General features: G+C 44.1%; 1 non-coding gene across 1 annotated transcript; it reads right to left on the bottom strand.

Moving 5' to 3' along the window:
- Positions 1-8,970: 8,970 nt before the first annotated feature.
- LOC114228690 (U6 spliceosomal RNA) lies at positions 8,971-9,074 on the bottom strand. Its single transcript, XR_008557150.1, has one exon. It is a non-coding gene; the product is annotated as a U6 spliceosomal RNA (small nuclear RNA).
- Positions 9,075-15,730: the final 6,656 nt, after the last annotated feature.

Below are 15,730 nucleotides of genomic sequence, written 5' to 3'. Positions count from 1 at the left end.
AAGCTTCTTTGCTGGAAGGCTCCTTAGCAGACAGCTCCCATCATATCATAGTTGAGGTTGGCTCTCCTGGCCACTTCTATCTCGTGGCTGGTGCAGGCAATGGGATGATTATGTCCATGTGTGGTAATCCTTCAGGGTTGAGTGTATGTCAAGATATTGACTCCTTCAACCTCTTTCAGCAAAAATCTAAAGGTGTTCCTAGGGTCAGCGGGTAGGTAGTGTGTGGTTTCTTGACTTCGTGCAGGAAAGATTTCACAAGACTCGTCCAGGTGACTATGCGGGTATGTTTATTAAAGCTGGGACAGTGAAACAAGAAAGGGCTTAGGGTAGAAGAGGCAGCAGGTGAGGGCCTGGGCTGGGCTGCTGTGGCTCACTGAGGAATAGAAATCATAGTGAAAATGAGCTGAGGCGAGGCTTCCAGAGCTCACGAGAAAGTCAAAGACAGGTTCAGAGGGTTAGCCCGGGAGGAGCTGCCACTCACCGTTGCTGCCCTGGTTGCAAGCTTTGGGGTCCCTTAGAATTTAGGAGGTGCATGCCTGTGGGGGGATGAGAATGGGGAGGGAAAGAAGAAAACGAAGGACCCAGGAGAGAGAGCGCTCGCTGGGTCCTTTGTTTTGAGGGTTTTAAAGGTTCGGAACTTAGTGGAGAATTTCAATAAAATAATAATCAGCTTTCCAGGTGTGCCCTTTCAGGGCCATGGTCTCTACTGATTGGCCATCACCACTGCAGGTGTCGTTAGTCACTGCAGCTGGTCCTGGCATCGCCTTCCTGGTTTTGCTGCTTTTCTGGACCTGGAGCGGAAATACAACTGAGGCCTAAATGTTATCCCTAGAGAGGTGACCTGTATCTGCTATAAATTGCTGGGCCAGTTTGTTCAGCAAACTGTCTCAGTTTCCCCATTCTGCTTGCCAAAGAATTTTCCTAGCTTCTTAGCATCCTGCTTCAGTCTTAGCATTTGCCCAGTTGGTTTCTCTCTGATGATGATATGTCTTCCTTCACCTACCTTGAATGCTGCGAGCCTGACAGAGCTGGAGGACCAGATGCATAGGTGAGAGGTCTGGGCTGTCTTCTCCCCAGAAGTGACCATCATTTTAAAGCACATTTGGGGATGGCAGGTGCACCTGCAGCCAGAAGTAGTCAGACCTCCCAAGAAGTGCATCTACAGAGCCAGGTGACACACAGTATGGTTCTGCTTTTTGTTCCCAAACTAGCTAAGCAACGTGCACCCTCTAGAGTGCCAAAAAGTGCTTTGGGCACAATTTAGTGCTAAAAATACAGTATTGCATATGGATTTTTTCCTCCAGAATTCCCAAGTTCGGCCAAAAACTAACTCTTTGTGTCTCTCTCTCGTGTGTGTGTGTGTGTGTGTGTGTGTGTGTGTGTGTGTGATTCTGGAAATGTTATATCTCAAAGTCTGATATATCAGCTAGAAGAGAGCCCAGAGCCTGGGGCATCCCAGATGGGTGGCGAGGGTCTAGTCTGATGGGAAATGCAAATAATTTTACCGCTCTGGGCCACAGTAGTTCCCTCATAACATCTGTCCGGCTCTCCCACCCAGACTGGTTCCCAGAGCAAGCAGGTCCGTTACCTCCCCAGTCCTCACCTCCATGCATGCACATCCTCTTCCATGTGACTCTTCAGTGCCTGCCTCTAGAGGCAGAGCATATCCCCTCCTCGCCCACCATGGAATTTGTCTGTGGTCATGTCACTTGCTTTGGCCAATAGCATGTGGATGGAAGTCACATTGTGTCCGTTCAGAGGCTGTGCTTAAAGAGGCCTCGCAAGTTCCTACTCCCCTTCTTGTGCTTCTGCCATTGACAATAAATAAAAAAAATCCCATGTGTCTGTTGGCCCAAGGAGGAGGAAAGACACCTAAAAGGACCTGAAACAATCCCTGCCCATCCCACATCAACCAACCTACAGAACCATGACCGTGAGAATAAATGATGGGTGTGAAAAAACACTGACTTTGGAGATGGTTGGTTTGGCAGTGTTATTATTTTAGTAGGTGACAAAGTGTTGTATGGATTTCTTTCTGTCTGAACCCGTTGAAGGCATGTTTTCCATCACTTGTCACAGAGTCTGACTGGCATAGTTGAGCCCTTCAGCCTGCTCTCTCCTGGGTCCTGCCACACCTGCTCCCTCAGTCCATCTGCAGGGACGGGGGTTCCCGGGTGGCCCTAGCAGAGGCCGGAAGGGCAGGAGCCTCTGAGGAGAACGAAGGGCACAGGAGTGCTGTCTGATGCAGGGCCTTCCCCTCCCTGAGCGCCAACTTCCTTTTTCTTGGGAAGGGGCAGTCAGCTGCACACTGGAGGCTGCTGTGAGGGTTGATGGAAATGTGGTTCTGAAAGACTCCTTGCTCCATCGAATGACTAGTAGATCCTGTACCCAAACTGAAACCATCCCCTACCAGCCTCACCCTCCATTGCATCTCTCACAGTGGGGACCACACAAAGAAGGATGTTTGTTGAATGAGTACCAGAATAGGTTCCCGTGAAGGAACAAATGAGAGTAGATTTTCCTCCACCATGGGGCTCTAGTTTTCTGGAACAGCCTGAGCCTTGGGCCAGTGAGGAGAAGAGCAGGGACTAGGGAGACAGGTGCAGCTGAAACTCTCAAGTTCATTTCATCCCAAATGCCCCTGGGGTAGAGAAGGCTGACTCAGCCCTCCCCAAACCTGGAGGCTCTGAAGCTACCTAGATTAGGGCCAAGCAAGGGCAGCTCAGAGAGCAGCTGCCTCCTCCTGCAGCCAGCCATGGTTCCCTGAGGCCATGTGGATGGCCAGAAGACTGGGAGCAGCAGGGGCCATCGAGGCAGCTGACCTTTACTGCACTCCTCTAGTAGGCATGTACTGAGCCCTTCCCAGGCTCTGGTTTGCTTCGTCTATAACTCAGCCCTACAACTGGTACAACTCTTTACAGATAGGGCAACTGAGGCACACAGGGACAAGCCAGCCTTCAGGCATTACACAGCCGGCACGTGGCAGGACCAGGATTAGAATGCATGCAGACGGGCGACAGGGTTTGCTGTCCACACCACTCTTGCCTCTGCCCACCTGGAATGGGTGGTGAGGGGCACACCCTGGAGAGGAAGACTGGGCAGAGAGCAGGGTCTGCACACACTCTCCTCAGAACAGCTCACCTTTAGATTGTCTTATGGATCATTTTTTCACAGGAAAAAAATTTAATATATCCTATCTAATAATAGAGTAATATGCAAATTAACCATCACTCCGTGACAAAATGATGGCCCCCATAGCCACAAGATGGCAGTGCCCAGTCCACTCAGCTCTGCTGCTGGAGTGTCCAGCCTGTCGGCAGGAGCAGCGAAGCTGGATCCGTCTCCAGAGGGGTTTTTGATCCGCCCCCAGACACGGCAGTCAGAGCCTGGACAGCAGGGCATGGAGGCTTTGGCAGCAGCGGGGAAGCCCCAGGCCCTGCAAACAGAGCCTGGACAGCAGGGCATGGAGGCTTCCCTGGCAGTGGGGAATCCCCAGGCCCTGCAAACAGAGCCTGGACAGCAGGGCCTGGAGGCTTCCCTGGCAGCGGGAAAGCCCCAGGCCCTGCAAACAGAGCCGGCCAGGACAGCAGGGCCTGGAGGCTTCCCTGGCAGCGGGGAAGCCCCAGCCCCTGCAAACAGAGCCTGGACAGCAGGGCATGGGGGCTTCCTTAGTGTGTCGGTGTCCTCAAAGCCCCCAGGCCTGGCAGACAGAGCACACTGCAGGGCATTGGGGCTTCTTTCGCGTGGCGCATGGGGAGGCCGGCAGAAAGCGGAGAGCAGGGCATGGGGGCTTCATCTCCATGGCTGCAGCAAAACCTCCAGGCCCGCAGAGAGCATAGAACCACAGGGAGCGGGCCTAAACCATCAGTAGGACATCCCCTGAGAGCTCCTGGATTGTAGAGGGTGCAGGTTGGGCTGAGGGACCCCCATGCACGAATTTCGTGCACCAGGCCTCTAGTAAGAGTATAAAGGATGATTTAACAACCCTTCCCATGCCTTCCACTCAGTGTAGGCACCTGTTAGCATGGTCTTTCAGACTTCCAGGCTATGGTGGTGGTGTTGTTTAAAAAAACAGATATAACAACAGCAAAACAAAAACAGATACACAAAAATATGACTTAAGTTTCATCTCACCTCTGCCTTCCATCCCTTCCCCTCCATTCTTAAGAGTCAACTACTTTTAATTTGCAGCATATCCTTTCAAAGCTACTTTTGTTGTTAGTAATAAGCACCCAATAAATAATACTTTTTTGTGTGTCCTCTTATGCTTTTACATAACTGTAGTCACATTCGACATCTTGCTTTTGTGGGAGTTCAGAACAAGTCACCCCAAGATGTGCCTCAATGGTATGTGATTACTTTGAACTAAAGGCAATTTTACTAGTAGCTTCAGGCTCAAGAGAAATCTCTGTCCCTTCCTTAATTACCTGAAGGAACTTGAATTAGGGTCCTGGCCCATAGTAAGAGATTACCAGCAAAAACCTTTTAGACCCACCTATATGGTAGGGCAAACTTTTATTTACTAACTATCTGTTCTTATCATCCTGCAATAACCCTTTGAAGCCCCAAGATGCATTGCCTTATCCCTAGCTCAGAATGTCTTATACTAGTAGACCAGCCAGAGATGAGGCAGGGAGAAAAAGGTAAAAGTGAGCAATTAGCACTCCCTAGACTGGCAAACACATTCCTTAATTTTAGAAACAGAGGCTTCTTCACTGGCAAGCACCCTGACACGTTAAGGGACATATTTCCATGGAGACAGGTGTACAGTAAAATTTGCTGATTTAGCAAACCACAGGTGAACTGTATTAAATTGATTGGCTCAGGGATCTTAGGCTCAGATAAGGTCTATTTCTCAGAATCTGCATTCCAACAGGGCTTAGATGAGCATTCTGGAGACCAGGTATTAGTGCTTCAAAAGCACAGTCCTTTCTTTGACAAACTCAGAATAAAATTCCTTGCCAGAGTATTTACTGTTGAGGAATGGAGACTGTATTACTATTGATTTGGGGGAGAAAAACCTAAAATAAACAACCTTTCATTCTCTTGAGAAGATTCAACAGCTGATGGAGGCAGGAATATCTTCTATGCTCCCTAGCTTCCTGTCTTGCCAGCCATGGGATGCCATGCTCCATCTACCTAAGCCAACTGGGGAATTGGCATTCATCCACAGCCCGGATTCCCTTCCCACACTGGAGATACTCTTCCCGAAACAGTAATACAATTTTGCCCAGGTGTGGAGTTTTACCCACAATCAGTGTTGATCAGGCACCTTTCAGTTGGATTTATTTAACTCCACACAGTCGATTCTGAAGGCCTCTAACCTTACTGGGGACTTTTACCCTTTACTATCGTGGGTAGAGAAGTCTGACCTTTTTAACTTGCCTCTAATAGTTGGGCTAGCAAGCTGCTGCTGTCTCTCATATTTCTAACAGCTGGGGGCCCTTAAGAGGCTTGGCAGCTTCCCTTAGCAGGGGAACATTGAATCTGGCTGGACAGAGATTTAATACTCCGGACTTGGGTTCAAATTGTGTTTGCAGCCAGTGTTTAAGATGAGGTAACAAGGCCGAAACCAGTTTGGCTCAGTGGATAGAGCGTCGGCCTGCGGACTCAAGGGTCCCAGGTTCGATTCCGGTCAAGGGCATGTACCTTGGTTGCGGGCACATCCCCAGTAGGGGGTGTGCAAGAGGCAGCTGACCGATGTTTCTAACTCTCTATCCCTCTCTGTAAAAAATCAATAAAAAATATATTTAAAAAAAAAAGATTAGGTAACAAAAACCTCTCATTTCTTTGAGCACCTGAATATTGTAGGCTTTTTCTATTAGCTATACCTGTGGAAGAATGATTAGTGATAAGCAGTAATATTTGGGTGAGCCAAAACACAGCGGTAGTGTTTGTAATAGAAACAGCATCAGTACAGTTCAGCCCGTTGCCTGGTTACATCATTTGCCTTCAGGAAATATGACTGTCTGGGGCTGGGCTTCAGCCCTAAACAGTAGGGCTGCCCAGCCAAGGTGGACTCTGGCAGAGCAGCTTTGTGGTTCCCGGCCCTTAGCCACGAGCAGAGGGCAGGGCATGGCAGCCAGCAGTGTGGGCCTACTGGGCGGCGCCCCTGCAGCTGCCTTTCTCTGCTTGCCAGGGGAATTCTCCTCAGAGGATGCACCTGATCGCAACCACCCCCCTCCCCAGCACACAGCTAGGAGGTCCAGGAGTGCTTGGGGGACTTCCAGGGGGCGGGAAACAGATCTCTATGCCCTGTCAGCTTCAGCTGGTGGGGTGGCCGTGCCTGCGCTTCCCCCGGAGGTGGAGAGAAGCAAGGATCTGGGGGTGCAAGGAGGAAGAAAACACAGTCAGTCAGGTCCTTCAAGCCAAGGCAGCTAAGGATGACCAGCTTCCCCGTAGCGAAACAAGATCTGAGTCATGGCACCCTAATGTCTGCGGCAACTAAAACAGGCATGAGTTGTTACTGGCAAAGCTGAAAATTACAGTCTCATAAGAAGGGCCCTTGGGCTTAGGAGAGAGAAAGGCAGGGTGGGCATACAGACTTGCTCCAGGGTCACCATCTGGAGGTCCCATCTGGGTCCCCAAAAAATGTTACTGGGAAGAAAAAACATGTTACTGAAAAGGGGACCTGGCCCTGAGCAGGTCTGCCTAGGGCTGGCTGGTAGTGCATAGGTTCTTGACTTGGTGCAGAAAAGGTTTTACAATACCTGTCCAGGTGATTGTTAGAGGACCGTTATTAAAGCTGGGGATGGCGAAACAAGGAAGGGTCTAGGATAGAGGAACAGGAGAGGAAGCGGGTGGGGAATGAGTCCAGGCTGGGCTACTTGGCTCACCAAGAAGTCAGAGAAAAGGGGCCTTGGGGACAGAGTCAGGTGTTAGCCCGAGACGAGCTGCCACTGTCCATGGCTCCCTGGTTGCAAGGCTTATGGGGTCCCTTGGAGTTTAGGAGATGCACACTGTGTGGGAAGAAGAGAGGGAAGAGAAAGGCACAGGTGTGCCCCCAGAAGGAGAGCTCATGCTGGGACCTTTACTTGGAGGGTTTTAAAGGCTGGGAGTCTAGGGGAGGTCTTAGAGAAGGATCTCAATAGAATATTCATCAGGTTTATGCTGATATACCAAAATGAGATTTATTTCCTTAATATCATCTGTCCTTGGGTGTGGTAGGCAAATGGCACTAATTGGATTTATGCTATCTGTCTCCCTGAGTAGGGTGATTTAAGCTACTTACCCTCTGGTTGGGGAGAAGTATAAACCTTTTACTTTGAAGCATCCTTGGTTTAGGGAAGATAGGATTTACTAGGTGGCTGCAAACTGCTTGTTTAACTATCTGTCTCAGTCTCCCTATTCCACTTGTCCTGGCTTACTAGCCTGTCTCACTTCCAAAATAAAATTTGAAACCCATTTATTTAGATCAACTCCCTCATTGTATAGATAGGAAAACTGAGGTCCGGAGATGAGAAGGGACTAGCCCAGGTCACACCTGAATAATGGGAACCAAAAAAAAGGTTTCTTTCAGCATTTATCCCCTCTTTCACCTGGAAAAAATAAAATAAGATAGAGAAAAGAACTTAAGTACAATAAAAGATTTCTATGAAAACTAAAAAATTCTCTACAGGTTTGAATATTTCTTACATGGACAAATTTCAGAAGAAGGGGCTAAGACATGCTATGCTGCTGCCAAAATTTTTTTAATAGTTCTTTATTGTCAAAGGTATTACATATGTCCACTTTTTTCGCCCATTGAACCTCTCCAGCCCACCCCCACCCGCCTACCCCAGGCCTTCAGCACTCTGTTGTCTGTGTCCATGGCTTATGCATACAAGGTGTTGGGTTGATTCCCTCCCCTGCCTTTCCTCTGAGATTCCGCACTCTCTTCCATGTCTCTGGATCCACTCGGTTCATCAGTTTATTTTGTAACGTAGATTCCACATGATACTTACCTTTCTCTGAGTTATTTCACTTAGCATGGTATTCTCCATGTCCCTCCATACTGTCCCAGAAGGTAAGAGATTCTTCTGTTTAATGCTGTATAGTATCCCATGGTATAAATGTACCACAGCTTTTTTATCCCCTCATCTGCTGATGGGCACTTGGACTGTTTCCAGATCTTAGCTATGGTAAATTGTGCTGCTGTGAGCACAGGGGTGCATACATTCTTTCTGATTGGTGCTTCCGGTTTCTTAGGATATATTCCTAGAAGTGGGATCACTGTGTCAAATGGCAGTTCCATATTTAATTTTTTGAGGAAACTCCATAGTGTTTTCCATAATGGTTGCACCAGTCTGCATTCCCACCAGCAGTGTACAAAGGTTCCTTTTTCTTCACATCCTCACCAGCACTTGTCATTTGTTGATTTGTTGATGGTAGCCATTCTGACAGGTGTGAGGTGATACCTCATTGTCATTTTAATTTGCATGTCTCTGATGATCAGCACTTTTTCATATGTCTCTTGGCCATCTGTATGTCCTCTTTGGAGAAGTGTCTATTTAGGTCCTTTGCCCATCTTTTAATTGGATTGTTTATCTTCCTTTTGTTAATTTGTCTGAGTTCCTTATATATTTTGGATATTAACCCTTTATCAGATGTATCATTGCCAAATACGTTCTCCCATGCAGTGGACTCCCTTTTCATTTTGTCCATGGTTTCTTTTGCTGTGCAGAAGCATTTTATTTTGATGTAGTCTCATTTGTTTATTTTTTCCTTAGTTTCTTTTGCCTTTGGAGAATATTCCTACTAGAGATGTCTGAGATTTTGCTGCCTATGATTTCTTCTAGAATTTTTATGTTTTCTCGAATTACATTTAAGTTTTTATCCATTTTGAGTTTATTCTTGTATATGGTGTAAGTTGGTGGTCTAGTTTCATTTTTTAAAATGTATCTGTCCATTTTTCCAACATCACTTATTGAAGTGACTGTCTTGACTCGATAGTATGTTCTTGCTTCCTTTGTCAAATATATATACTAGTATTTTAATATGGAATGCTTCATGAATTTGCGTGTCGTCCTTGCACAGGGGCCATGCTAATCTCTGTATCGTTCCAATTTTAGTATATGTGCTGCTGAAATGAACACTCCTTTGTCAAATATTAATTGAGCATAATGGCTTGGGTCAATTTCTGGGTTCTCTGTTCTGTTCCATCGATCTATATGCCTGTACTTGTGCCAGTATCAGGCTGTTTTGATTATGATGGGTTTGTAGTATAACTTGAAATCTGGTATTGTGATTCCTCCAATTTTGTTTTTATTCCTCTAGATTGCTGCAGCTATTCAGGGTCTTTTTATTCCATATAAATTTTTGGAGTATTTATTCTAGCTCTGTGAAATATGCCCTTGGTATTTTACCGTAATAAGCATTGAATCTGTAGGTTGCTTTGGGTAGTATGGGCATTTTAATGATGTTGATTCTAGCAATCCATGAACACTGTATATTCTTTCACTTGTTTATATTTTCAAACATCCCACAGTTTTCTGAGGACAGGTCTTTTAGCTCCTTGGTTAAGTTTATTCCTAAGTATGTTGTTGCAATGGTAAATGGGATTGTTTTCTTAGTTTCTCATTCTGAGAATTCAATATTGGTGTATAAAAAAAGCCATCAATTTTTAGGTGTTGATTTTGTATCCTGCTACATTGCCAAATTCATTTATTAAACCTAGTAGTTGTGTGTGTGTGTGTGTGTGTGTGTGTGTGTGTGTGTGTGGAGTCTTTAGGGTTTTCTATGTACAATATCATGTCATCTGCAAATAATGACAGTTTTACTTCCACCTTTCCAATTTGGATGCCTTTATTTCTTCTTCCTGTCTGATTGCTGTGGCTAGGATTTCCAGTACTATGTTGAATAAGAGTGGTGAAAGTAGTCATCTCTGTCTTGTTCCTGTTCTTAGGGGAAATTATTTTAGTTTTTGTTCATTGAGGATGATGTTTGCTGTAGGTTTGTCATACATGGCCTTTATCATGTTGAGATATGCTCCCTCTATTCCCACTTTGCTGAGAGTTTTTATCAAAAATGAGAGTTGGGATTTGTTGAATGCTTTTTCTGTGTCTATTGATATAATCATGTGACCTTTGTCTTTCAATTTGTTTATGTGATGTATCACGTTTATTCATTTGTGAATATTGTACCAGCCTTGCATCCCTGGAATAAATCAACCTTGGTCATGGTGTATGATCTTCTGGATATATTGCTGGATGTGATTTGCTAATATTTTGTTGAGGATTTTAGCTTCTATGTTCATCAGGGATATTGGCCTGTAATTTTTTTCTTTATAATGTCTTTATCTGGTTTTGGAATTATGATAATGCTGGCCTCATAACAAGACCTTGGAAGTGTTCCTTTCTCTTGGAACTTTTTGAACTAGTTTGAGGACTATAGGTGTTAGTTCTTTTTTGAATGTTTGGTAAAACTCCCCTGTGAAGCTGTCTGAACCTGGGCTTTTGTTTGGTGGGAGCTTTTTGATTACTGCTTCTGTTTCATCAGTTGTTATTGGCCTATTCAGGTTTTCTGATTCCTCCTGATTCAGTTTTGGGAGATTGTGTTTTTCTAGGAATTTGTCTATTTAATTCATATTGTCCAGCCTATAGGCATATAGTTGTTTATAATATTTTCCTACAATCCTTTGTGTTTCTGTGGTGACAGTAGTTACTTCTCCACTTTAATTTCTGATTTTATTTACTTGGGTCCTCTATGTTTGTTTCTTGATGAGTCTGGCTAATGGTTCATTAATCTTGTTTATCCTTTCAAAGAACCAGCTCTTGGTTTCATTGACTTTTCTTTTTTTTTGTTTTTTTGTTTTTTTTGTTTTTTGTTTTTTAGTCTCTGTGTTATTTATTTCTGCTCTAATCTTTATTATTTTCTTCCTTCTGCATACTCTGGGCTTTTCTTGTTCTCTTTCTAGTTCTTTAAGTTGTAGGGTAAAATAGTTTATTATTGATTTTTCTTGTTTTTTTTTTTGAGGTAGGCTTATAGTGCTACGAACTTCCCTCTCAGGACTGCTTTTGCATGTCCCAGTGATTTGGGGTTGTTGTGTGTTCATTTTCATTTGTTTCCAGGAAGTTTAAAATTTTTTTTCTTGATCTTGTTGGTAACCCATTCATTGTTTAATAACATGCTATTTAGCCTCCACGTGTTTGAATGCTTTGGGTGTTTTTACTGTAGTTGATTTCTAATTTCATTCCACTGTGATCTAAGAAGATGCTTGGTATGATTTCAATCTCCTTGAACTTGAAGAGACTTGTTTTGTGTACTAACGTGTGGTCTATCTTTGTGAAGGATCCGTGTGCATTTGAGAAGAATGTATATTCTGGAGCTTTGGAATGAAATGTTCTATAAATGTCAATCAAATCCATCTGATCCTGCGGGGGCCTGATGCGGCGGGGATCTCCCTTTTCTGTGGCCAGCACGGAGAGAGATGAAACTGGTTCTTGATAGAGGCGTCCAGGGATTGAGAAATAAAGAAATAAAGAGACACAGAAGTAGATGCAAGCTGGGTCCCGGGTGGGTCGCTGACCTCCTCTGCTGGAGAGACAGACGACTCCCTGAGACACGCAGCACATTTATTTATCCTCCCATATACAAGGCGGGTTCACTGGAAAACTTAAGATTAAAGGAGCTTGGGAGGGCCCAGGTCTATTTCATTTCCTCTTTTCCGGTGCTAGACTGGTTCCACATCTCAAAGCCCTCTCCGGAACCTAGACAAAGGTAAGCCAGGAACTGACAACACCTCCGCACTCCTGGGGCGGGGTGCAACTGACATGACTCTCTCAAATATCTTGGGCTTAGTCAACAGCAAGCTAAAGAATGTCCATGTGTCTTCCCAGGGGGCCCTCTACATCTCCCCCATTTTTAATTTTTAAAAAATCTTGCATTTACAGACCAGAAATAAACATATAAGAATGAAAAATGGCCGAAACCGGTTTGGCTCAGTGGATAGAGCGTCGGCCTGCGGACTCAAGGGTCCCGGGTTCGATTCCGGTCAAGGCATGTACCTTGGTTGCGGGCACATCCCCAGTAGGGGGTGTGCAAGAGGCAGCTGATCGATGTTTCTCTCTCATCGATGTTTCTGGCTCTCTATCCTTCTCTCTTCCTCTCTGTAAAAAATCAATAAAATATAAAAAAAAAAAAAAGAATGAAAAATGTTTGAGTCCCAATTTCAATGTCCAATAGTTCCTCATGTGTACATGTCAGCAATGATATCTGGATGGTGGACAAACAGTGGTGATGCAGGCCCGACCATCTCTGGTTTGGTCCTGGGCATCCTGCAGTGACGCACAGCTGCTGGCATGGCAAGGTGTCATCAGTGTCTTCCATCTCTGGACTGTTTCTCCTCTTGTCTTCATGGCTGGAGCATTCCTGTCAATTCCTCTCCTGCAGGAATCCACATGGTCTTGGAGTTGTTTTCTGAAAATATACAAACATATTCTCGACCAAAAGTTAGTAAAGCAATCCTTTCTATAAATTTGACTTGGGATTTTTTTCATTTTTTGCCCAAAATGATTTTCCTTTGGCTTATTCTGATACCATGTGTGGGTTTTTTTTTTGTGTGTGTGTTTTTTTTCATAGGTGTCCTGCTCTTAGTATTATAAATGAAAATTAGTTTTCAAAGTAAAAATTTTTCTGGATATTTTCCCTTACATAATATTTTTCCACTATCCCCCCTTTGTTTTTGATTTAATTATTAGGAGGCTTTAGCAAAATTTTTATAATGCAGTCTTGATCACTTTAAGTTTTAATTTTTTTGCACAAAAATATGACTGCTTTTAGGTTCATTACATGTTAAGTAATTTTACCATGAAATAAACTACCAATAGAAATTTTAGTTAATACTTTAGGAATAGCCTTTTGTACAATTAAATTTTCTTGAATATTCAATTATTCCATTTAGCCAATTTAAATTAATCTGATAATTTGACTATTTTACTGTTAAAATTTTAATACTCTTAACAACAATCTTAGTTTATCCTGTAAATGTTAATGGAAAGGTTTATTTACATCCTTGATAAAGCCCTTCCACTGTGTGGAAGGCCCCCTTGGGAAGGCAATTGAGCATTCTATATTGGCCCTTTTTGCCAAGAGGGACCCTCCCACAGCTGTTGCCTGAGTTTTCAGTTCATGCTGAGGTTGAAACCTCATGATGGCTGGTACCACGGATCTGTCTGTCGCACAATGGCATGAGCTGGGCCCTCCCTGGAGAAGACACCTGGGTTCCCCAAGATATGTGATCAATGCCAGGGCCCCGCCAGCAGGCGAGGGGATCCCAAGGCAGGTGCTGGGCATTGGAGGCCATAGGGGCATAGGCTACCAAGGAGACAAAACTGAACCTCACATCACCCTGCTTGGCCCCGGAGGATGGCTGGTTAGTCAATGACGGGTAAGATTCCTCAAGGGAGGAACAACCTAAGACAGGCACAGTCGAAGAGGGGCCATCAGGAGAGAATTTGGGGGTCAACAGAGGTGGGGCACAGAACCTCACCCCCCCCCAACATTGCAGGGGCTTGAACACTTGCACCCTTCCACTGCAGGAGGCAGAAGAGGTGCAGATGGTATTCACACAACTGCTTTCTAACCTTTTCCCAGGTTTCATCAACAAAACTTAAGAAAGAAATCAAGAATCTGACTATGCTTAACAGCATCTTTGAGCTATGAGATAGTTTAAAGCATTTAGAAGGATTACCCACGTTTTACACCCGGCTAATTCAAATTTTACAACAATCCACTCCTTCTTACCGTAAGTCTGTGGTGTGCGCACACTTCTAGGAGCGATCCCTTGCCTCTTGCCTCTCGTTGGGCGTCAATACGCGGGGGCCTGATGCGGCGGGGATCTCCCTCTTCCGTGGCCAGCACGGAGAGAGATGAAACTGGTTCTTGATAGAGGCGTCCAGGGATTGAGAAATAAAGAAATAAAGAGACTTGACACAGAAGTAGATGCAAGCTGGGTCCCGGGTGGGTCGCTGACCTCTTCTGCTGGAGAGACAGACGACTCCTGAGCCACGCAGCACATTTATTTATACTCCCATATACAAGGGGGTTTACTGGAAAACTTAAGATTAAAGGAGCTTGGGAGGGCCCAGGTCTATTTCATTTCCTCTTTTCCGGTGCTAGACTGGTTCCACATCTCAAAGCCCTCTTCCGGAACCTAGACAAAGGTAAGCCAGGAACTGACAACACCTCCGCACTCCTGGGGCGGGGAGCAACTGACATGACTCTGTCAAATATCTTGGGCTTAGTCAACAGCAATCTAAAGAATGTCCATGTGTCTTCCCAGGGGGCCCTCTACATGATCCAGTGTGTCCTTTAGAGTCACTGCTTCCTTGTTAAGTTTTTGTCTGGAAAATCTATCCAGTGAAGTCAGCGAGGTGTTAAAGTCCCCTAGAATTTTTTTTATATATATTTATGTGGGTTCATACATGTTTACCAGGGTTATATCCTCTTGTTGGATCGATCCCTTAGTATTATGTAGTGACCTTTGTTGTCTCCTGTGTCAGCCTTCATTTTGAAGTCTATTTTTTTGGGTATGAGTATTGCTACTCCAGATTTTTTATCTTTTCCATTTGCATGAAAATTTTTTCCAACCCTTCAGTCTCATTCTGTGTGTGTCTTTTGTTCTGAGATGGGTCTCTTGTAGACAGCATATAGTTGGGTCATGATTTTGTATCCATTCAGCTACCCTATGCCTTTTTTTTTTTTTTTTTTGCATGATAAATCCTAATTTTACTTTTGCAAACATATATATAGACAAATATTTTGAAGAAAATGCAGCAAATTATTGACCATAGTTCTCTAGCTAGTAGCATGGGAATGTTAGTGACATTACTGAATGTTCTTCTGAATTTCCTATATTTTTAAAAATCAATATTGAGTTTACAATCAGAAAAATATTTTTTAAATCAGAGTTTTGTTTTCATTTTGTTTTTTTTAACAAAAGAAAGACAATAGCAAAATTATTCAACACTCAGATCTCTAGGATTTGGTGCCACTGAAACCTGGCTTATCGGGGTGTCCTTCGAAAAGTCATTTCCTCTCTCAGAGCTTCTATTTCCCCAACTAAAAACTGAGAGGAATGAACTGTGTCAGTGGTTTTCACAAAACTATTCTTACATAGCTCTTAAAGTTTTTATTGCTATTATAAATTATATTTTCAAATTTATGTTTTATAGTGTATTGATTGATGGTTATTGAAATGTGGTTGGCTTTTAATTAATAATCTTGCATTTTGCAAACTTGAACTCTATTTTAGTTCTAAGTTTATAGGCTCTCTTGAATTTTCTGTGTAAGTAAGCATGGAGTCTTCAAGTAGTGACAGTTTAGTATCTTCTGCCTATTTTTATTTCCGTTTCCTTGTTTTACTCACTAACTAAAGTCTCTAGCACAATGTTGTTATTTTTTTGTTTGTTTTTTAAATTTCTTTATTGATTAAGGTGTCACATATTTGTCCTCATCCCCCCAATCCCATCCCACACCCCTCCCCACACATGCCCCCACCCCCCTGTTGTCCTTAACCCTTGGTTAGGCTCGAATGCATGCACACAAGTCCTTTGGTTGATCTCTCCCCCATACCCGCACCATCCCCTACGCTCTCTCTGAGGCCCAATAGTCCAATCGATGCCTCCTTGTTTCTGGGTCTGTTCTTGTTCATCAGTCTATGTTGTTCATCATTTCCCCTAGATGAGTGAGATCATGTGTTACTAGAAGTATACTTATAAGAACCGAATGTGAGACGAGCAATAATTGTTAT

Source organism: Eptesicus fuscus, chromosome 9 (assembly GCF_027574615.1).
Source record: "Eptesicus fuscus isolate TK198812 chromosome 9, DD_ASM_mEF_20220401, whole genome shotgun sequence".
NCBI lineage: Eukaryota > Metazoa > Chordata > Mammalia > Chiroptera > Vespertilionidae > Eptesicus > Eptesicus fuscus.
This window is presented reverse-complemented; position numbering and strand designations above follow the sequence as displayed.